The sequence below is a fragment of the Canis lupus genome, chromosome 1 (assembly GCF_048164855.1).
Source record: "Canis lupus baileyi chromosome 1, mCanLup2.hap1, whole genome shotgun sequence".
Taxonomy (NCBI): domain Eukaryota; kingdom Metazoa; phylum Chordata; class Mammalia; order Carnivora; family Canidae; genus Canis; species Canis lupus.
The window spans coordinates 67,000,712-67,025,232 of NC_132838.1; the positions used below are offsets into that span (position 1 = coordinate 67,000,712).

General features: G+C 39.6%; 1 long non-coding RNA gene across 2 annotated transcripts; it reads right to left on the minus strand.

Moving 5' to 3' along the window:
• Positions 1 to 10,099: 10,099 nt before the first annotated feature.
• LOC140618430 (uncharacterized) lies at positions 10,100 to 22,713 on the minus strand. 2 transcript variants are annotated; one of them, XR_012018599.1, is made up of 2 exons: positions 22,505 to 22,713; positions 10,100 to 10,336 (listed from the first exon to the last, which is right to left on the minus strand). It is a non-coding gene; the product is annotated as an uncharacterized lncRNA (long non-coding RNA). The 2 variants fall into 2 exon arrangements; XR_012018579.1 differs by lacking the exon at positions 10,100 to 10,336 and adding an exon at positions 16,739 to 16,976.
• Between the last annotated feature and the right edge of the window lie 1,808 nt (positions 22,714 to 24,521).

Genomic DNA, 24,521 nt, shown 5'->3' on the forward strand with positions numbered 1-24,521 from the left:
GGGTCCTGCAAAGGATCCTCTGAAAAAGGGGGGAATGTGGGACCCAGGAAATCTACAAAAATCCCCTACCCCTGGACAAGCAGAGCAGGACTAACTCCATTCTGTGCTATCCCCGCCACCTCATGTAAAACCCCCCACACGACCTGCCTGTTGTTTAAGGTACTCCCTCACCCTAGTTCAGCTATTAAGCACACCCTTATCAGAAACCAGCACACTTAGGAATGCGGGACCTCTGACCTTTAACCAGCCGAGGAATGAAAACCCCTCTTTTGCCCGGCAAACCTGTGCGCCAATTCGAACCAGAATAATAAGCTAGTTCAAATGGTCACTATAGGGTGAATCGTGATTCAATTGGCCACCTGTGTGTGGACCGACATGACTGTGCAACTTTCTACAGGGCCACTGGCCCCTGGAACACTGCTGTGCTTCTTAGTGTCGGGGTCCAAGCCCCTGCTCTGCTGTATGGAGTATACTTGGACCCAAGCTTGAGCTTGTAAATAAACCCTCATGTACTTGCATCGGTGTCGGCTCCTTGGTGGTTTCTCGGATTCACAATCTTGGGCACAACAATGACAGAGGCAATATGCCAGAGGCAATACGTGGGTCCTTCTTCCCCAGAGGATGGTACCCACTTGAGTTAGGTGGTTAGTAGGCAAGCTGCAGGTAAAGGGTATTCCCCCCAGTTAACTGCAAGGGCAATCATGCCGTCCTACTGGCGGTGCCAATTGTCTTGGGCCAGTCTCAGCCTGGTAATAAGCAATGTGCTGGCTGGACCAGCCGCATGGTTCTCTTTCGACTGAAAAACCCCTTCAGCAATAACCATCAGGAAACTTTGAAAAAAGAAAAGAAAAAATTATGACTTGCAAGTCCTGAAAAATGCGTGGCATACCTGGAGTCACACAGTGAGGTGAGAGAGAGAGAGAATACGCATGTGATGGGCCTGGGGTTCTGGTTTTATTGGGGTTGAGGATGAAAGCCTACAGTTTCACAAGCCCACTCTTTATTTGGGGGATTTAAAACACAAGAGTGGACATATAAAGCATGAAAAGAGAAAAAAAAATGGCCCAAATGGTTAGTTGTTGAAATCAACCAAGATCGGGGGGGGGGGGGGGGGGGGGGGGGGGGGGGGGGGGGCTCACCGCGGGTAGGGGGCCTACCTCCTTCCTCCTTGTAGGGCTAGCAGTCCGTTTCTTGCAGATAGGCTTTGAAGCGCATGCTTCAGCTAACAAAGCTAAAATCAGGCACTTGCATTACAAAAAGAAAGAAAACTTTGCAACCAGCAGGGTTTACATGGCCCGGGTTTGGCTCCAGAATGTGTCCTTAGAGATATCCCCATGGATGATCTTTCCTGCAGGGAGGGCCCTCATGAGGCCTGCCTTCCCCAGGCGGAAATGGCAAAACTCACACCCACAGACTTCTTTGTACCTGCAATACAGGCATGAGAACTAGGGGCGACCAGTTAGGTTTATGCCTTATATATAATAATAACAGAAACTTTAGAAACTTCCACAGCACCAATTATTCCCCGTTGACATAGTCAGATGTCAGATCGATACTGTGTCATTTATTTAGGTCTCCGAGGGCTCTCCATCCCCTTCAAAGTGTCATCTTCACGGCCCTCTAGTCTAGGGCTGCCAGCCTGTCCAGCTTGGTCCCGCATCACTTCTTTACCTAACAGAAAGGTGTTATTAGCTCGCATATGATTTATTTTATTTTATTTTATTTTATTTATTTTATTTTATTTTATTTTATTTTATTTTATTTTATTTTAAATTTTAAATATTTAATTTCTTGATTTGAGAAAGAGAGAGAACACGCAAGGACGAGCCAGGGAGGGCAGAGGGAGAAGGGGAAGCAGCCTGAGCATGGAGCCCGGCATAGGCCTCCGCAGGGCGCGACCCCAGGACCTCAACCGCCAGGCGCCCCTGTGACGCCCCCACGTCAAACAACATCTCAGGATATAACCTTCAAAGGCAAACACCATTTTCAACATTTTTACCCTTATTAAATTAAATAGAAATGATTACCGTGGCTCGTTAGCAGGCCCTGTGCGGTGGGTACAAAGCAGCTATGATTTGGCACAAAACTGTGATATGATCACGTTTCCCTACATGTTTTATATCACGTACAGATATCTTTGGATTTATAGATGTTCATCTTCTATGCCCCTTCAATGCATATAAATACATTTTATTTTATTTTTATTTTATTTTTTTAAATATTTATTTATTCATGAGAGTCATAGAGAAGCCCCATGTGGGACCTGATCCCCAGACCCCAGGATCACACCCTGGGCCTAAGGGAGGGGCTCAACCGCTGAGCCACCCAGGGATCCCCTATAAATACATTTTAAAGAGAATTTAGTGAAGCGTGAGCGAGAGCTCCCCCTGTTGTTCCCGGGGCCATCAGAGAGCTGAGGAGTGGATGGCCAAGTGCTACACAGAGGCCTTGCCCCTGGCACCCCCACCACGGACCACCTGTCAGCCAGGCCTGTCTTGTTCTCCGAGTTGCATCAGGAACAGTGGTTGCTTGCAGAAGGAGTCGTGTTCGTCCCTCTTCCTACAGATACTTCCCCACGCTGTTGGGATGCTCGCTACTACTCTTTCCCTGTAGAGCCAAGTGTATCCGTTCGGACAAACAACATGTGTTTCGTGTTCCATCTTCTCCAGGTCAGAGGCAAATAGAGGGCAAATTCATGCAAAAAACATTTCGAATGGAAGGCTGAATCAATGGCTTTTGAAATACGTCCTCACTTAATAAGTTTCTGGGCTGTTAAGGAATTGGCTTTCCTGAGCTCTTGGCCAGAAACCAGAAGAACAACTTTCTTCTTATTATTTTTATTTTTTCAGTAAGCTCTGCATCCAACGGGGGGCTTGAACTCATAACCCCCTGATCAAGAGTCACATGCTCTGAGGACTGAGCTCCATCCAGGAGCCCTGCTTTTGGTGTCTTTTTAAAACTTAAAAAACTCACTTAAAATTAATCCTTGAGTTTTGTTAACCACCTACGAATTTCCCATGTGAAGCGAGTGAAGAACAAAGTAATATTTATAGGAGCTACAGTCTAGTGTCATCCGTAGCACACATTATTGAAAATGGAGGGGAAAGTGCAACCTATCATTTTTTTTTTTTAAGATGTTGGAGAAAGACCTCTATGGCAAAACATACTCCTAACTTATCGCATATTTCCATTATATAAAAATGTACCAACGACACCTCTCTTATAATTTAATCCAATACATCTGACAGATTTTGATATTCTGTTCTCCACTAGAACAAGTAAGATAAATTGCTTGAAATACCTTTGGCAAGAAGAGGACAGAGCCAAGCCAGGGATTGTCTGTGAATGAGAACACCCACTTTTCTAGGGCCAAGAAATCTCTGGACACTCTAATGTGACTCAATAAGGAATACAAGGCACTAACTGTAGTGTGGGGCAGAGGGTCACACATTTTTGCAATGCTGTAGCTATTTCCATGTCTCGGAGCCATCACGCAGCCAGGAGCCCCTGGGGTACCGACTACTCGCAGGACGAGTGGGCATCACATGCATCCCAGGGACAGCGTGCCAACAAGCATGAGGTGGAAACTTCCTCGCAGGAGGGTAAGGACAATGCAGGCCCTCTCACAGACAACCCATCTGCCCACCCCGACTCCCAGAGCTCATTACTGCCTATGTGGGGTTCTCTCTGACCAAGCCTGAAGCCACGTCTGTGGAACGTCGGGGACGCTCCACATCAGTGGGCAATGTTCTGTCCAATATGCAGAGATTCTGCCTGTGCAACATCAAGCCAATTGGCGTTCATTCATCCTCCCATTCATCTGTCCCATAAAGTTTTCTTTTCTCCTTTGGCTGCTTGATATCATGTAAGTGTGATCCAGAACTTACTCAGAAATGAAAAGCACTCCTTTTGCTTTACAGCTCAAATTATCAGCATGATATCCTGGCCACCTGGCTACGGATCCTGGGCCTGTCAATTATCCTGATGCCTCCCTCACACCAGGCGGATGACAAACTCCTACCCCTTTTCTCCGGAGGAAGCTCCTGTCTTGTGATGCCCAGTTTGTGGTTTGTAGGAGATCTAATCCACAATGTTCTATTTTTATATCTACAAAAACTGAGTCTAGGAGACATAGGGGCTATTTGGGATATTTTAGTTCTCCTGGCCATGTTCACTTGAGGACGTTTGAGAGGACCGGTCTCCAGCATCAAGCTGGGCCCACTGCTTGTTTCTCACACAGTTGCCTGCTGAAGCCGAGCGGCTCACCCACCGTAAAAGTCATCTTGAGTTGTTGTGTTGCTGTCAACCTGAGAGGCCTTCATCCACGTACAGACTGGTGATTTTTAGCTGGCAACTCACTAGCTGTCCTCTGTCTTCGGTATAGCCTGAGATTACCATTATGAACATTAGAATCACAGACTTCAAGGGGTAGAAGGAACTTCAGGACCATTGGGGTTCCTCTCCCTTATATTAGGTAGGAGGGAAAAGATGAGGTGCTGGTGGAGATAACAGGGCTCTCCTGTGAACCAAGGTGAGGCTGTAGGGCTTTATGCAGGATAAGGCCATGCAATTCTTAGGTAGATGATTCAGAGTCGTAGGCAAGAAATGATAGAAGACAGAGAGAGAAAAAAAAATAAGACAGATACAGGTGGCCTGGACCATAAAAATGTATGAAAACTAAGAATTGTCATTGGTCAAGAGGCAGCTCGCAGTGAGTTGCTGAACAAGAGGGGTGTCATCTTTGTGAGGAAGCCCTTTCCTGCCAGGACCCATCGCGACAGCGTTGCCTGGTAAACCAGGACTCTCAGGTCTTCTTTCTGCCATTGATTTGAGTCATTCCTAAGTTTGATCTAAGAACTCTTCTTCTAGACCCCAGAGAACTTCTATTCAAAAACAAGAACAGTACACACACACACACACACATATATATTTTGTAAATTTGAAAGAGACCAAGATTCTTAGCTCTTTTTTTTTTTTTAAGATTTTTATTTATTTATTTATGAGAAACATAGAGAGAGAGGCAGAGACACAGGCAGAGGGAGAAGCAGGCTCCATGCAGGGAGCTTGATGTGGGACTCGATCCAGGGTCTCCAGGATCACGCCCTGGGCTGAAGGCGGCACTAAACCGCTGAGCCACTGGGGCTGCCCTTAGCTCTTATTTCCTAAAATTCTTACCTCCTCCCTTCTTCCCCTACGGAATTAAATTTCATCCTGTTATTCATTCATTCATTTGTTTGTGCTTCTTCTTACATTCGTTCATTCCACATTTATTAAATACGTGCCTTGTATGGTGCCCATTGCACATCCTGGCTGAGATATAAAGATGTATAAGTTATGTTTTCTGTTCTGAGGGATTTCACAGTCTCTTGTGTCACACAGATGTGTCAACAGATAAATTACAAAACCAGAACACCACAACAGTGACAGGATTGCTGTGGGAGCATAGAATATAGGGTCACCGACTATTCAGGGAACCTCTAAGACAGAACCTGAGAGACGAGAGAAGTTGTCATTGTGGGACGGAGAGAAGGGAAATCCTTCTTCTAAGTAACGGCAGGCCCGAGAGCACAAAGTTATACAAGGAACTTGTGAAGTTTGTGACTTAATGAGTAGTTTCATGGGGGCAGGATAAAGAGAAGATCTGATGTAATATTGCCAGAAGTTGTTGAGTGCCTGGATGTTGGAAAGAAGAAGCGCCAAGGTTGCTAGCTTAGGAAACAGAATAAATAGTGCATATGGCGGAAACATCTCTGTGCGAGTCCAAGAATATGGCACAGAGTTCAGTTTGGGACCCTTGAGGATGGCCATTTGTAAAACAATTATGATTTTGCCTGTTGGGTAGTTTAAAAAAAATCGGTTTTCACCAACACGGATGGTCTTGTTTTGTTCTCAGTAATCAGGAGATAAAGAATAGCTAAATATGGTGGCAAATACTAACTTAAAAAGAAAAGACTTTATTTCCTACTATGGATAAGAATCCTGAAGAAGTGGACCACATTTTATTGCAGTTAATTTATTAACACTAGAGATTTAATGAGAAGTATGGCCCTTCTTTCTAGTATTATCCATTTTTTAATTGATTGAAATGGTTGCACACATACCTTGCAGTATTAGGCTTTATTTTTTTTTTTAAGGTTTTTTAATTTATTTATTACTGAGAGACACAGAGAGAGAGGCAGAGGGAGAAGCAGGCTCCCTGTGGGGAGCCCGATGTGGGACTTGATCCCAGGACCCCGGGGTCATGACCTGAGCCAAATGCAAACGCTCAACTGCTGAGCCACCCAGGTGTCCCACAATGCTACTTTTTAAAATAATTGAAATTAGAATGGAAGTAAATGCATCAGACCTGAAGAAAGTAGGAAAATACATCTCACAAATACATTAAATCATGATGGAGGAAATAAAGCCAATATATTTTTTAAAAAGTAACTTTTATGTTAGTAAGTGATTTGGTTTTCTGTTATTTTGGTTCAAATATTTATTGTTCTATGAATGTAGCTGTAGATTATCTACATACTCTATAATAAAGTGCTGTGGATTATTGGAATAGATTAGTATATTTCTTATGTTTTCTTTTTTAAATGAAATTCTATTTATTTATTTATTTATTTACTTTATTTATTTATTTATTTATTTATTTATTTACTTTACTTATTAAATACTTAACGACTGTATTTATTTATTCATAAGAGACACAGAGACAGAGGCAGGTACACAGGCAGAGGGAGAAGGATGTGGGACTTGATCCCAGGACCCCGGGGTCACCCCTTGGGTTGAAGGCAGATGCTCAAACACTGAGCCACTCAGGCGTCCCTAAATTTTTATTTTAAAATATTTTCAAATTTGGGGTGCCTGTGTGGCTCAGGCAGTTGGAGTTTTTTTTTTTTTTTTTTTTGTTTTGTTTTGTTTTGTTTTGTTTTGGCAGTTGGAGTTTGACTCTTGATTTCAGCCTAGGTCATGAGCTCAGGTGGTGGGATCAAGCCCTGCATCAGGGTCCATGCTCAGTGGGGAGTCTGCTTTTCTTTCTCCCTCTCCTTCTGCCCCATGCGTGTTCTCTCTCCAAAATAAATGGGTGGATCTTTAAAAAGTAACAAATTAAAATAAAATATTTTCAAAAGTATACAAAAGCTATAAGAAAAATTTAAATAACTTACATTAGCACAGTATAGTTCACAAATTCAGTAAATTTTGCTTTGATACAATAGTTTTATCAAATCCACAATCTGTATTACAATATTGACAATTTTCTCATAAAGTTCAGAGTATTTTTCCCTTTACTACAAGACCAGTCTAGGAACACACATTGCAGGAAATTGTCGTGTCTCTGTATTTTATCCTCTGGAACAGTTCTCTAGTCAATGACATTGATATTTTGAAGAGTACAGGCAAGTTGTTTCATAGAGCATTCCTGAAGTTTTAATTGTCTAATATTTCCTCATAGTTAGATTTAGGTAATGCCTTCCTAGCCAAAATGCTACGGAGGAGATGTTGTGTCCTCGTCAGGGTGGTGTACCTGGAGGCACATGATTGCTCCTTGGCAATTTTTTGGTCAGGGTGTTGTCTGGTTTCTCCACTATGTAGTTTTTAATTTCCCCCCTTGAAATTAATAAACAGGGCATCTGGGTGACTCAGTGGTTTAGCATCTGCCTTCGGCTCAGGGCATGATCCCGGGGTCCTGGGGTGGAGTCCCACATTGGGCTCCCCGCAGGGAGCCTGCTTCTCCCTTTGCCTATGTCTCTGCCTCTCTCTCTGTGTCTCTTATGAATAAATAAATAAAAATTAAAAAAAGAAACTAATAAACGATACATGGAGAGACACTGAGAAACCATGCAAACACCAATGCTTTTTATAAAATCATCCCCTACCCCACTGCCTTCATATTTATCCATTGATTATTTTTGCCCAAACCAGTGTATATTACAGTGGAGGCAAAATGATGATTTTTACAACTGCAGCATACTTTTAAGGGTTATTAGTTCTTATCTGACTCTAAGAAATATTCTTAACCTTATTCTTAAACTTACTCAAGTTTAGGAATGGATTAATAGACCCTGATTCTGAGACAAGCTATTACACAATGAAATGAAATTGCAGCCCCATCAGTTTTATTTTTTTAGTGTATTTGCAGGTTGCAGAGATCATACTCTAGCACACTAAGTACTGTAAGTTATACAGTTTAGGTTGCACATCTGAATACAATTCTATGATTAATAAAGGGGCAATTTTGAAGTGAATATTCGGTTTTTCCATGAGTACTATTTTTCATTGTAGAAGCCTGTTTGTCTTTCTCGACCTGTTTCAGAAAAAGCAAAGGCCAAGAATCATTTTATTTCCTTTATATTATGTTAACCAGTATTTCTAGAGAACCAACTATGATATGGTAAGGTATGGTGTCATATGATGAATATTGTATACTCTCCAAAGCCTTTTCCAAGCATTCGATGGGTCATTGGCATCTCTGGGGATCATTGAGAAGACCAGCATGGGCTGGGGGGTTCTAACTCACCAGTTGAGTTGTAAGTTGAGCAAGGGCTGACTGACGGTATACACAGTAGTTTTCAGGGTTACCTTCCTGATTATTCCAAGATGTGAGAATTTCATTTGTGGTAGTGGAACATGTCCTAGCATGCTACTGGGCAGAGAACACAGATTGGGAGCCAAATGGATCTCTGAGTTTTGACCACTCCTAAGCTGTGTGAACTTGGGTCACTTAAAATCACAAATTTTACCCTCCTAGAGTATTAAATGGGGGCTGATAACAGCCACTTTAGAGGATTATTTTGAAATTTAACTGAGATAAAATAATAAAAATGCTTTGAATATTTTGAAGTGTTACACGTGCTTTGTCTTCTTACTACAATGTTTAAGTAATTAATAATTAAATAATAATAATCATTAATGGTAACATTATAGCCTTGTTTCATCTTTCCTGGTTGGCCAATAAATAATTTGGTATCAGTGTACTTGGACAAATACTAAGCAAACGAAAACCACAATAAAATTTATTAAGAAGAACCTTATTACATCAAGCACTTTCAAAATACCTTTATAAATAATCATTTAGTCTTAACAATCCTATAAATCATAACTTATTCCCATTTTGCAAATGAGAAAAATAGGAATGGAAATGTTAAATAATGTGCCCAACGTCGTCGTTAAGTGACAAAGTTATATCTGCTGGACTTCTTTGTCAAATGTGTCAATATTAACTTTGTTATGTGTCTTGCTAATTTGCATTCACAACAGGAGGAAAGCTGAGTTGTTACAAGAGGAAAGAATTTTCCTTGGGCTTTAATAAAGCTGTGAGTAGGACTGGGAGGGCTCATCAGGTAAATGTGATAATGAACAACTGAGAAAATCATCAGAAATGATTGCAGTGAAAGGTGAGAGGAATAGGAGGGCCTGAAAGAGAAAATTTGCTTTTTGTTTTTTCAGATGGAGGACTGCACCTTAGAAAGTAGTGTGGAAAGAAGCTCTGGAAAGGGTTGTATTTTTAAAGATCACTGAGGAAGTGCAGCTCCTCTTTTTTCATTTTGTAAATTAAAACAAAACAAACATACCAACCAACAACATAAGCTACAATCAACCAGGTGCAAGTTACCCTGAAAACAAAATCATCGGATTACCTGAAATCTATGATATTACAGCTCTTAATAAGAGAATGAATAACAAAAAGAAGACTAATAGGTTAATTTAGAATTTTCTTAGTATTACCTACCATGTTGACTTAAAGATGAATTAAAAGGGTCAAACATGAGGCACCTGGGTGGCTCAGTTGGTTAAGCACCTGACTTGATTTAGGCTCAGGTCATGATCTTAGTGTCATGAAATTGAACCCAGGGTTGGGTTCCATGCTGGGTGTGAAACCTGCTTAAGATTCTCTTGCCCTCTCTTGTGGCCTCTCACTGCTCCCCTCCATCATGCTCTCTCTCTAAAAATAAAAGGAGGAAGAGTCAAACAAGGAAGAGAGACAACATGCATGGTTAAGTTTGGATTTGCCTTACTTCCTTTTGTTCATTTTTTCTCTTAAGCTTAAAAATGTAATTTACTGACTGAGTGTATCTGTTGAATTTTGCCTCATGGCAAATCACACCAAAAGTTAGTGTTTGAAAAGAACAAACATTTATTTGGCTCATGAAATTTTGTTTGGGTTTCACTGGTTGGAGTCTAGACCTTACTTGTGTGCATTAGTAACCCAGGTTTACCTCAGCTGGCACGGCTTGTCTTTGGCTGTGTGAACGGTGCATCCTTGACTTGATGTGCTATCTGTGCTTGTTCACCTGGGCAGACCACAATAACAAGTGCTTATCAAGCTTCTGCTACTCGAGTCTCCTCACTAACGACCGAATCAAAGGGGAAAAATAGATTACATCCTGTGATGGAGGATCTGTAAAGTCAAATTGCAACGACATGGGTTTATTGAGAGAAAAAAATTTGTGGCCACTTTTAGAATCCATCACATTGATCTACATTTTTAATATAAATAACATAAAACTATAAATAAGTTATTAATTATAAATACTTATCCTCTGACAAATACAGATAATAGTTCTAAGTTTTCTTGAACCAAAACCTATTCTTTTTAAGATTTTATTTATTTATTCATGAGAGACAGAGAGAGAGAGAGATAAGGGAGGGGCAGAGACAAAGGCAGTGGGAGAAGCAGGCTCCATGCAGGGAGCCCCACATGGGACTCAATCCCGAGTCTCCAGGATCACACCCCGGGCTGCAGGCGGTGCTAAACCGCTGAGCCACCCAGGCTGCCTGAACAAAAACCTATTTATGCCTATACTTTGTCTTTGATGGCACTTAACTAAAGGAAGAGACTCTACATCATGGTAAAGTGAATGTGTTGGGCATTTGTTATTTTATTTTTTTAATTTTTTATTTATTTATGATAGTCACACACACACACACACAGAGGCAGAGACATAGGCAGAGGGAGAAGCAGGCTCCATGCACCGGGAGCCCGACGTGGGATTCGACCCCAATTCTCCAGGATCGCGCCCTGGGCCAAAGGCAGGCGCTAAACCACTGCGCCACCCAGGGATCCCGGGAATTTGTTATTTTTTGCAGATTTCCTCTTGTCAGTTTTTCCTGTGTCTATTAATGGCAACTTGCTCTTTTTGGAAATGGTCCCTTCTTCATCCTAAACTGAAAGGGGTAGAGGGGCAAGCATTATATGTTTTTCAAACTGTGCCAATTACCATCTCCTAAAATCTAAATTTGAAGTGAAATCACACAAGTGTAAAAAGCAGGGCTCTAAAAAAGATTTCTGAGGGTTTCTGCAGCTGACACCCCCAGAGATATCTTATTTCCTGTTTCTTGGAATCTGATTGTTTAGCATTTCCTTCAATTTTGTGAGTTTATATCCTTAAAACTGTTTTGCTTTAAATAAATATGCTTATATATTTAACATATATGTATAATTTGCTCCATTCTATGTAAATATATATAAATTTATGAAGATATAAACATTTATGAAGATAAAAGGAAATATACATGCTTCTTTAAGTTTGCTAGAATTTTTGTTTTGCTTTCTTTTCAGCCACTGTATGCTTAATAATAAATTATTATAACTTATTCCAAAAAGGGATCTTACAATCCCTGAATCTCAAAACCTTACTAAAGGCAATACATTCTTTCATTCAACAAATATCTACTGAACACTAACCATGGCCAGGCCCTGTTTTATGTGATTAGGATATAGCAGTGGACATAGACAGGAATCCCTGCCCTCCTAGAGCTAACATTCTGGCAGGAGGTTATATGATTGCAATGGCTCTAAGAATTCATGAAGATGTAGGTCACTCACTGAGCCCTAAAATGTTCAAGAAGGCTTCATGGAGGAAGTAATGGTGAGTTGTGCATTCAACTGAGCATGATTTAGATAGAAAGAAGATGCAACACTACAGTGAATGTATTCCTGGAATTTGGTCTGCATTTTTATGAATTGAAATACTAGTGTTTTAGTTAGTATTGGTAACAGAAAAAAAAAATCTGAAATCTGCAGTTTAAGAAATGAAAATAAGGCCAATCTTGATTTAAATCTTGCAAATGGCTTTCCATCGCTCACGGGATAAGATCCAACATTCATAACAGGCTTACTCAAGATCTGGTCCAAGACAACCTATAAGCTGCTTCTTTACCCTTTCTTCTCTTTTGTTGATAAACTCTAGACACACTGACCCACTTTTAATTCTCCTAGCTGATTAAGCTTCATGCCAAGCTTTATGATCACTTTGCTAGAAAACCCTGTCCCACGAATTTGCTTAACTAACTCCTACTCATCTTCCATTTCTCAAATGACATTTTCTCTGATGCTCTGGTTATGAAAGATTCCCTGTTACATACTTTCAACATCCTATATTCTTCGTTCAAGTCAGTTAATAGAATATAATCAAATAATTATCTGTGTAGTTACTGGTTTAATATGTGTTCTCCCACTTGATCATAAATATTTTTGGGGACACTTAATATTCATTAAATAAGTTAAATAAGTTAATGAATAATATGAAGGTGTTTCTTGCTCCAGGGAGTGTTTACTGTAGAGACTGCTCATGTCTGAGAACCAAGAACACCAGACAATCTCATGGTTGGATTTACCAACAAGGGGCTATCCAGCAGAGAGTGTAATCTTTTCAATCTCCCTGCCTAGAAGAAATTAGAGACTGCTAGAGAGGCTGCTTTCTTAGGGGACCAGTGAAAACTCTCCTTTCTTCTGTCCCTTCTTATGGGATGACTAGCATATTCCCACCCAATTGGATGATTGCTGAGTTGCAGGATCTGCTCTCCCATTCTGTGCCTCTGGTGTGTGCAGAAAAGTGTTTACGGTAAAATAGAATATATATATATATATATATATATATATATATATATATATATAACAATAAAAAAATAAACTGATTTAAAGATATTAATCAAATCCACAGTAGTGAGTGAGATTTTCCAGGAAAAATATAAAAAAGCAAAAAAGAAGAGTACTAAAAACCATGGGGCATCTACACTTATGGGAAGATTAGAGGAAGAGAAAAATGGGAGAAGCCAGAGGTCTGAAAAGAAAACAGGGAAGCTGTATTTCATGGACACCAAGGGAGAATTTATCAAGATGAAGGACAAAGTCAGTGCTTTAAATACTGCAGAAGTGGTTGAGTATAATTTCAGAACTTTTTAAATTATTTCCAACAAGGAGATCATTGGTGACCCTGGGAAAAGATCATTTTATGGAGTTAATGTGGCTTGGAGGCATGGGACATTTTGAGTTGGGGACATGTTTTAGAGAGAGCATATCTAGAGATTTGTGGGGAAAAGATTATAGAGGTGGAAAGATTTAAGACACATCAATAAGGGAGGGAAAGCCCCTAAGGGAGTAGGAGGAGATAGCATTTAGGGCACAGGAGAAAGGGCACAGCATTGAGGTAAGAATGGGGTCAAGTTTGGGTAGCTGGCATGGGCAAGGGGGGAAAGATGATCCTATTCTTGCCAAATGACCTCTTTTTTTTTTCCTTCTCTTTTGAGTTAAAAATGAAGTAAGGCATTTTATTGAGAACAAGGAGGACCTGGGAAAAGTGGAGGACTGAAATACTCATAGGAAAATGGAGGAGGGATACTATGAAAACCAGGGTAGTGTTAGGCACTGAGGCCGAGGTGAACTTGATGGTTGACCTAAGTGACAACATACAAACCTATACAGGTGTAGGATTTTCTCTCACTTGCTCAGCCATCTAAATAGACAAGAGGAAAGAAACTATTGGATTGGTACAAATCTTGATTTTTCTAGGTGTGGAGTCTGCTTGAGATTCTCCTCTCCTTCTGCTCCTCCTTGCCCCATCCCCACCCCCACTTGCATGAGCTCTCTCTTTAAAATAATCTTTTAAAAGATTTTATTTATTTATTTGAGAGAGAGAGACAGAGAGAGAGAGAGAGAGAACACACAAGGAGGGAAGGGGCAGAGGAAGAAGCAGGCTCCCCACTGAGCAGGGAGCCCATGTGGGCTCCATCCCAGGGACCTGAGCCAAAGGCAGATGCTTGACTGACTGAGCCCCCCAGGTGGCCTGTACTTTCCAATTTTATTATTCTGAAGGTTTCCAACATGTGGAATATGGACTTCCATTTGTACTCCTGGCCCAAGTGCCATGAATGTTGGAGTTGGGATTGATTACTGTCTCTCCACCATATGACCCGGTACAGTGAGAATGGGAGAATCCACAAGGGGCCACAGACTCCTTCTGTGCTAGCACTTACCACTGTGCTAGATTCCTTCCTACATTCCCTCTCTTCTCCCCAACTTCTCACTTTCAGTGAAATAAATATTTATTGACTACATAAATGAATGTGGTTTGCATTTTTGCCGTCTGTGAGGACTTTCACATGCAACGTCTAGTTGGTACCTAACACACTCTGTGGGTTAGGTAACAGCAGATGAGAAAATAGGTGGAGAAAGTTGAAGCGGTGCGGCCAAAGTTGAGCTACTACATACTTGGGGCTTCTTGTTTTAAGTTCTTGATCTTTCCACTTCATTTTCTTGCTTCCTTTTGGATCTTTTAGGAACCAGGAGAAGGGGGAATTCTGGAAGCATTTTAGGCAGATTAAATAGCATAAGCAAAGAAACAGAACACAGCTGCTCGGTTTGGCTAAAGCTCACTGTCCATATGCAAGAAAAATAGAAAATGTGGGAAAGAAGAGCTCTGTGTAGATGAATCCTTGGATGTCAGTTTTGAGACTTTGGGTTTTACTCTGTGCTGTAGGGTTTTTTGTTGTTGTTGTTTGTTTGTTTGTTTGTTTTTAAGTAAACTCTATGTGCAACGTGGGGCTTGAGCTCATGACCTTGGGATCAAGAGTTGCCGGATATGTGTTCTATTTTTTAAAGAAAGTATTTTGAAGTAAAGAAGTCTTCCTTTTTCTTAATAAAAATAGTGTTTATTTGCCATTGAGAGCAAGCTGACTTTCATCTTAGTAGGAGTAGGAGGAGAAATAAGTAGTGCAGCTTGCATCTGCCAATAGTAAGTTCCTGAGGCCCACATCTTCCTTTCATTCTCCAGTGTGGGACGGAAGCACATAATCCTGACCAGCTGGCTCCTCAGTTGAGTACAACCGGTCATGAGGGTGGCAAAGTTCGAGAGGATGGGTGGATCCGTTCCAACTTCACTACCATTTTGCAGCCACATACCTAAGTGAGGATGAATCGGCCACATCTTTGTACAAGGCACAAGACATGACACTTTCTTTTCTGAATCATATGTAATACTTTTAGGGACTCCTTATTTCCAAGGCAAAGGGGAATTATATGTTTAGACTTTTAATTCTCAGCACAAGAGTCAGAGCAATCGCTTTGAAATGTGTAAGAGCATGTTGTTTTACTTAAAACCCTGTGATAGCTTCTTGGAATGAAAGCATGGTTCTTTTGAACATCTCAGAGGGCCTTACACAATCCTGGCCCCCATTATCCTCCTAATCCATCTTCTCTCTCTCTTTCTCACTCTCCTTTAGCCACCTTGGCCTTTATGGTGTGCCTCCCACACACTAGACACACAGCTATCTCAGGACATTTGTGCTTGCTGTTCCCTCTGCCTAGACAACTCTTCCTCCAGACACCTGCAAGTTCACCTCCTCCGCTCCTTATGGTCTTTGCTCAAATATCCTCTTCCCAATAGGGCCTCCCTAGTCACTTTATTTAAAGAGAGTCCCCTTTCCATTACACCCTTCCCTCTTTCTGTTTAATTTTTCAACATACTACTTATCACCACCTCGCATCCCGTGTCTTATTTATGTTTGGTTTTGGTCTCTCTTCAGCCACTAGACTGTTAGCACCAGGGCAAGAGATTTGATCGTTTTTGCTCATGGTTATATTTTCTAAGACGTATAACAGTGCCTGACACATACACATGCTCGACAGATATTTGTTGGATGAAGAACTGAGGCCTTTCATTCTCTGGTGATTGAACATAGAATTGCTTTGGATCCTTTAGTTTGTTAAATGATTAATCTTCTGATGAATTTCTATAAATCTAGATAAATTTCTTCATCTGAGTATCTGGGGTTACAGTGATAGAAGCTTCATTTTCCCCTTTGTCAGGACTGGGAATGTCGCCAGGTTTTAGTCTGACTGAACGAAATGACCTATTTCTTCTAGGTCGTAGAATGGGCTTGTCAAAGCCTGAGACTTTGAAAGAATCTCTATCTGCTGAGTGGGATGTGGGCACCATCTGTGGTCAAAAAATATTATTCCCCAATCTGTCTAGTTTGTTATTTTCCTCTGATTCTATTATATATATATATATATATATATATATATTTATTTATATATATTTATATATATTTAATTTGTACTGTTAAAATATTGTTTTATGCTCACTGACTGCTAACTTTGGAAGTGCTTCAAAGCATGTGTGTTTTGCTTTATAACCAAGTTTTAATACTTGGGGATGAAGGACCAGGTGTCTCTGATGTCTAAAGTGGGGGTATGAACGGAAGTTCAATAAATACAGGTTGAGTTGGTACAGTAAGACAATCTTTTAATTATGAGAGCCAAATACTGCCATTGAAATTGTAATCATAACCCATGCATATCAATTATACCAAGTTTTCCAAGATCTGTATTACAAATAAATCTTGAATGGTTTTGAAATATCAAGATATGTGGAATCAGAGAGCATGGAATATAAGGAATAAATGGAAGATAACTTTCTATCATATTGTTTCAGGGTTTATCTTCAATTATTGAAGCATCGAGAGCATCTTTAGAATGTTCACTAATTTTATTCATCCTGGTACATCTTACTTCCATGTATTCGTATAAAATTAATCAGTGCATAGTCCTAAGAACAACTTCAGTGAATCCTTCAAACCCATAGATTCTCTCCATGCTTCACCGATAAAGAACTTTGTAAGAAGGACAGAGTTCTACTGAAGAAAGTACCAGTGTCGTAGTCCTGTATTTTGTTGTCTCGGCACAGTGGACACTGCTTAGCTCGGATCTGGAAGGGAAGACAGAGAGGCAATGTTCCCCAACCCTACATCTGAATCTGTTCTTAGGGCTTAAAACCGCAGCTCATAGACCCAAGCCAGTGTCACTGTTAGCCATTCACGGCCTCTCTGCCATGACTCTTGGTTTCTAGGGAATCTCAAGGCTTTTAAGAAGCAACACTGTGCCTCAGAAAATGTTCAGAATCCTGGAAACAAAGGCTGTTTATTAGAGATGATTATGACCCCAGTCTATTATTAAAAAAAAAAAGATTCATAGAATTTCTGGGCATTGTAACAAAGAAACAGTTGGCATAAATGAATATCCTTCAGCTACCATCAAACCGAATGGAAGCCTCTGTGAAGGGATTTTGATATCTCTTCAGCCCAATGATATCAGTATAAAATTTTTGCCAAAATTCATGGTCTGAAAATTTATTCTGTCATAGTATGGCAATCCTGATTTCCCAGAAAAAAATTAACGATGAATTGCTATTAATTAATATTATTAATAGTTGGTTTAAATAGAAATGTTAATATTTTTAATAATTAACATTAATCCATAATTAATTTAAATAATAATTTTTATTTGAAAGAACTTCAGAGTCATCTACCTTGTTGAAGGCTATTGCCATTTTCTTCAGAGATATCAAGACACTCCCTTGTTTTAAAATTTTCATTTTCATTGGTTGCCCTTTAATACACTTCATAAAGTATAGACACTTTAGCCTTGCCGTTCCAGCATGACCTGAAGCCTCCCCTCCAGGCAAGCTGGTTTACTCACTGTTCTCCAAATTCTAATGAAGGCCTTTAGAATTCCCAGAGCCAGACCTTTGCAACAAACTTGTTTTGCACTTCACATGATCTATGTGCTTAGGTCTAGTCAAATCCAGCATCTATCATGAATGCTTCCCTGACAGTGCCATGTTCCTGTTTTGATCTAGACACTTAATTGCCTGGAATACTCAGAACCATGAATTTGATGTTAGATCTTATCTTTTATCACAAGTGAAATAATGGGCAAGTGTATGTCTCCCTCAATCCCAATGTCTCCCTAAATCCCAATTTCTTTATCTGTTGAATGGTGGTCACACCACATTCACAGAGTAATTGTGAAGATTAAACTTTGTAAACTCTAGAAAGTTATGGAAATATTAGGAATATCATAATTTCTGTTCATTATCATGTATTGTTTTTAGTTATCATTTTACGTGTAAATATCTTATTTCTCCATCCGTATCCTGAATCCTTGAGCCAGCTGTATAGTTCCCATACTTTGTCTCCTTAATATGCCTGGCCAGATATCCTTCTTATTCTACATGAACAAAAACATGTGTCAGTTGATTGCCTGGATTTGATACGGTGATGAAATGTTTCCAGAGTATCTCACGTTTGATATCTTATTTCTTACATAGTACTTAATTCACTTTTGCTGTTGTTGATTACAGTGGATTTGTTATAATTTGAAACAATGGCCATGACAAAGAAGTGCTATGTTGTATATATTCATAGAAAATCATGAATTTTTTTGTCTCTGCTAGAAAAACGATGCTGAGTTTGGTCAAATGTCACCTATTATTTACTGTTTTAGCTTTAAGAGCTAAGACCCAGCCTGAGTCTTTGTAGAATGACTTGTAATTCAGCCTACTGGGGGCTGGCTGTGTATCAAAACACGGTGGCTTTAATTAGAGCTTTCAAACAGCTAATACAAGTGGGAGAGCTTGAGGTGGGGTTGAGAAAAAGAGAAAAGATGCTTTGTTTTATGGACCTATTTTTTTTTTTTTAACCCAATGATCACAGGATATCAGTGGCTGCTTCAGAGACTCAGGTAAGTGTAGTTGCCAGGATTTAGTTTCACAGATCCCTGGGGCAAATGTGAGTCTGGAGCAGAGCAAGAAAAATATATAACATAGTCAAATATATTACTTCAAAGGCCATCATTGGTTATTAGCATAAAGTTGAACAATCTGTTTATGTGAGTATAACAGCATTACAGGCCTTCATTAAGGCTTCAAAGTAGAAGGCAACCTTAAATTCACCAAGGAATCTTTCTCCTCTTATCTTTGATAGCTACTACTGTGCTGAATTTATTTTTGTGTCTCACTGTGCTTCCAATGAGGGCAAATAGGTTTGGGCTCTTCTGAAAAGGAGGGGGAAAAATAAAAGGAATATTCTTTCCCATGATCCCCAATGATTTTGAATGTTTTAGAGTATTTAATCAGAACAAGAAGAAGAGGGGTGCCTGGGTGGCTTCATTGGTTGAGCAACTGCCTTTGGCTCAGGTCATGATCCCAGAGTCTTGGGATGGAGTCCGCGTCAGGCTCCCTGCTCAGCGGGGAGTCTGCTTTTCCCTCTCCCTCTCATGCTCTTTCTCTCTTGCTCATGCTCTTTCTCTCTCAAATAAATAAATAAGTAAAAAAAGAACAGGAAAGAATTTTAAAAGTCACTTAAAAAATCCTAGGAATCTACAATTGTTTGAAGAACAAGAGGAAGACAAACTACTGGATAAAAATATTGTGCTATTGGGGCACCTGGGCAGATCAGCGGTTGAGCATCTGCCTTTGGTTCGGGGTGTGATCCCAGAGTCCCTGGATGAGTCCCTCATTGAGTTCCCCACAGTCCCTCATCGAGTTCCCCTCTGCTTCTGTCTCTGCCTGTGTCTCTGCCTCTCTCTGTGTGTCTCTCAGGAATAAATAAATAAAACCTTTAAAAAAAATTGTGCTATGGGATCCCTGGGTCGCGCAGCAGTTTAGCACCCGTCTTTGGCCCAGGGCGCGATCCTGGAGACCCGGGATCTAATCCCACGTCGGGCTCCCGGAGCATGGAGCCTGCTTCTCCCTCTGCCTGTGTCTCTGCCTCTCTCTCTCTCTCTCTCTCTCTCTCTCTCTCTGTGTGACTATCATAAATAAATAAATAAAAATTTAAAAAAAATTGTGCTATTTAGAAATATAACTTTTAGCAATTCAGCAACATCAAAACTTTTAAAATATTCATTCTTATTTACCTAGTATTCGTTAATAAAAGTTCTTTCATTCTCCATTACTGTTTTGGGCTGGGAAAGCATTGTGTTTTGATTATATCTCTTCAACAATGCCAAATTTTATATGAGCTTTATTATACTTACAGTGGAAAATATTTTATTTGATAATTAGCTTTTATTTTCCTAAATGTTGACTTCTCTATCTTTCTATTATTAGTTTACTACTGCTTTGTTGGTTTACCCTTATCTAAGCTATAATTTCCTCTTTGCTCCAAAATCTTTTGACTTGGACACTGTTCCACTTTTTTTCTGAGCTGCAGGTTGTAGAGTTTTATGCCTAGAAAATTCATATCAGTATCATCTTGCCACAACTAAGCTCCAAAACTTTCCCATGGAAATCAGCTTAAAACCTTCCCTGCTTTTCAAAGCATCCAGCGTCCACCCTTGCCACTCCTTTTCACCATTGTACTGGATGATATCCAAGTTAGTTAGTGAAGAAAAGGAAATAGAAGACATCCAGATTAGAAAAGAGGAAGTATAACTATGTCTGTTTCCAGATGCTATGATCTTGTATATAGAAAATCCTACCTCCTCCTACACACAAATGTTAGCACTAACAAATGAATTCAGGGAGACTGCAGGATACAAGAAAAATATCCACAAATAAATTTATATTTCTGTGCAATAGTAGTGAACAATCTGAAGATGAAAAGAAAACAATTCCATGTACAAGCGGCATCAAAAAAATAAAGCATGAGGTGCCTGGATGGTTCAGTTGTTTAAGTGCCCAACTTTTGGTTTTGGCTCAGGTCATGATCTTAGGGTACTGAGATTGAGCCCAGAATCAGGCTCTATGCTCAGCGTGGAGTCTGCTTATTTCTCTCTCTGTGTTCCTCCCCAACTCTCTCTCTCTCAAGTAAATAAATAAATCTTAAAAAATAAAAAAGAAAGAATAAAATACTTAGAGTTGATTTTAACAAAATAAGTGCAAGACTTGTACACTGAAAACCATATAATATTATTGAAAGAAATTAAATAAATTGAAAGACATCATATGTTTGTGGATTGGAAGACATAATATTGTTAGGATGGCAATAGTCTTCGAATCGATACACAGATTTAATGCAATCCCTACAAAAAACCTAGCCACATTCTTCTTCTGCATAAATGGATATGGTGATCTCAAAATTCATCTAGAAATGTAAGGAACTCAAAAGCTTACTATAAAGCTAAGGTAGTCAAGAGAGTTTGGTACTGGCATAAAGTTAGAAATACAAATCAGTGGAATGGAATTACTAGTACAGAAATAAACTGTTAAAAAAAGAAATAAACTGTTATACATATAACATATATATATATGGTTAATTAATTTTTATCAGTGATACTGGGGAAATTGTGTACATACATGCAAAATAATGTACTTTTAGACCCTTACCTCACACTATATACAAAAATTAACTAAAAAGGAATAATAAACCTAAGTGTAAGAGCTAAAACAACAACATGTTTATAAGGAAAAATAGAAGTAAATCTTTATGGCCTTGCATTAGGCAATTATTTTTTTAAATATGACACCAAGCATAAGTGTTAAAAGGAAAAAAAAATCTTAATGGGCTCCATCAAAATTAAGAAATTTGTGCTTCTAAGGACATCATTAAGAAAATAAAAAGACAACACACAGAATAAGAGAAAATATTTGCAAATCATATGTCTGATGAGGCACTTGTATCCAGAATATGGAAAGATTCTTACAAGTCAGCAATAAAAACACAATCAGAAATTGGGAGAAGATTTGAACAGACAGTTCTACAATGAATACATGCAAATAGCCAATAAGCACATGAAAAGCTGTTCAATTTCATTAGCCACTAAGGACAAGCAAATCAAACCACAATGAGATACTGCTTCATATCCGGTGATGTGAATTCAAAAAGGGTTGATAAAATTTAAAAAACCTGACAATAACTAGTGTTGCCAAGCATGTGAAGAAATTTTAATCCTCATACCTTGCTGGTGGGATTGTAAAATAGTGAAGCCACTTTGGAAAAATATTTGGCAGCTCCTCAAATAGGCTGATAGACTGCTATTAGTCTAGGAATTCTTTTTTGGATAATGAAAATGTTATAAAATTAGATACTGGTTATGGTTGACCAAAGACCATGGAATTGTACATCTTAAGAGGGTGGATTGTATGGCATATGAATTACATCTCAAGAAAGCTATTATAAAATAAAAATGCAATTGCTTGTGGAAGACTGCCTTGTTCTGGCCAGGATAAAATAGCCCAACCTTCTCAGGACCTTCTTCTTTAAAAACCCTGGACATAAACCACTATAAACAAATATTAGAAGTCTCAAAAGTTGGGGTGAAGACAGAAAAGTGACCAGTTACCCTGAGATGTGAGGCGTGAATCAGAGTTGAGTTCCCTGGATTGTCCTTTTGCCTTCCATACATCCCAGACAGGGCACTGGGGAAACCTGAACCACCAATAGGTACAAACAAAAAGAACTCCAAGAAAATCCCATTCACCCTGGTCAGAGGATCAGGAAAGAAACAACTTACCAGAACAGAAAACCTTTTGGATGATACCTAGCATACTCGAGCAATGCAATATTTAATACTCTGTCCACCGCACCCACAGCACACATTCCATGGTTTTGAGCAGAGATGAGTGAGGAGCCAATTCTACCTTCTACTCAATGGAGATAGGCTGCAATGGTCTGATATTCCTGTCAGCAGTAGTGTTCGTGGGGTCCAGCTGGGAGCTAGCCTCCATCCCACCCACCCCCCCATGCCACCCCCACCGGCACTGATGAAGCAGAACAAGGATGAGCAAGCTGGTCTGGTCTTTACTCTGTATTCCCACCCACTGTGTTGTCATCAGGACCCAGTGGGAGCTGAGCCTTGACCCCGCCCTGGCATCAAGGTAGACCAACGTGGCAGGAGGTAGGCCAGGTGGCATTCTGGTTTCCTCCACTCTGGTACAGCAGGGAAATGTAAAGTAGAACCACAATGAGATATCATGACATACCTATTAGATCGTCTAAAATAAAAATTCAAAAAAAAACAAATTACAAATATTGGTAAGGATAGGGAGAAACTGGATTTCTCACACACTGCTGTTGGGAATATAAAATGGCACAGCCACTCAGCAAAATGGTCTTCTAGATTTTACAAAACGAAATATGCATTTACCATATGATCCCACAATTGCCCTCTTTTGGGGACATTTACCCCAGAGAAAATTTATGTCCACACAAAAACCCGTACCTCAATGTTCAGAGTGGTTTATATAGTGAAATAAATGCTGGAAACTACTCAAATACCTTTCGGTAGTTGTAGAGTTGAGCAAACTCTAGTATGTTCATACAACAGAACACGACTCAGTGATAAAAGCTTATGAAATTATGATATACGCAAGACACTGGATGGACCTCAAAGACAAGTTATGGTTAGCGAAAAAATTTAATTTCACAATGTTGCATATTGTATGATTCCATTTATATAACATCCTCGAAATGATAAAACTACAGAGGTGGACAGATTAGTGATTGCCAGCGCTCAGGGATGGGGGGAATAAGGGAGATGGAGACAAATACAAAGAGGTAGCACAAGGGAGTTCTTGTAAGATAACAGAAAACATCTGTATCTCAATTGTAGTGGCAGCTCTACAAATTTGTACATGGAAAAATGGATAGAATTATACACACACACAAATGAATTTTTGTTTTAAAACATTCATTTAAATTCAGGTTTTAAAACAGTCAAGTACCAATGTACCCACGATGGACTGTGCAAAGGGTGCATGGGATTCATTCTTTTTTCTCAACTTCCCATGAGTCTCTTATTATTTCAAACTAAAAAGCATAAGAAACTGTTTTCTACTTGCCAACAGAATGAAAATTCAAAAAAAAAAATCTACGTTTTTTTGGTTGGTGGATATTTTGTTGATTTTATGTAAACCCCAGAAAGCATAACCTTGTCATGCCCAATTGTTGATTGAAAATTTCAGGAACTCCCTGCTGGGGGGCAGGGAATAAAGTGCTGTCAATATTGCAACTCTAAGAAATTAATCTGGACGTGCTACTAAGGGAATGAAGTGTGCTAAGGGTTCTCAGGGCACTGGCTGCTAGGAGTAGCTTAAAAATGGGATTTCTTCATGTGTCGTCAGGGACTTGCACAGCTGTTTTCTTTTTGAAATTGTTTTGTTGTTGCAGCAATCAGCGTTTGTTTTTAAACTTTAGATTAAACCACCACACCTCTGCTGCCAGCCGGGAAGGTCATTGATTCCAAAACAGAGTAAGGATTTCTCACAATTATTCTCATGATATATTTTACTTACCAGGGCTTGATTTCTTTTAGTTCTACTTTCTGCTGATAGCACATACGTACCCCACAAGTCTGTGCTTGTGTGGATGATGTTACCACTTTTTCCACGGATATACTAAAGTACAATGATTTTAAGATTATATTTGCAATGGGAAATATTTAATTTAATACAGGAAATTTGGATCACAAGCTGGATATTGGGTAACGAAGAGTCAGCAGTCAATCTGACCAGTGAAATTGGTGGTAAAGA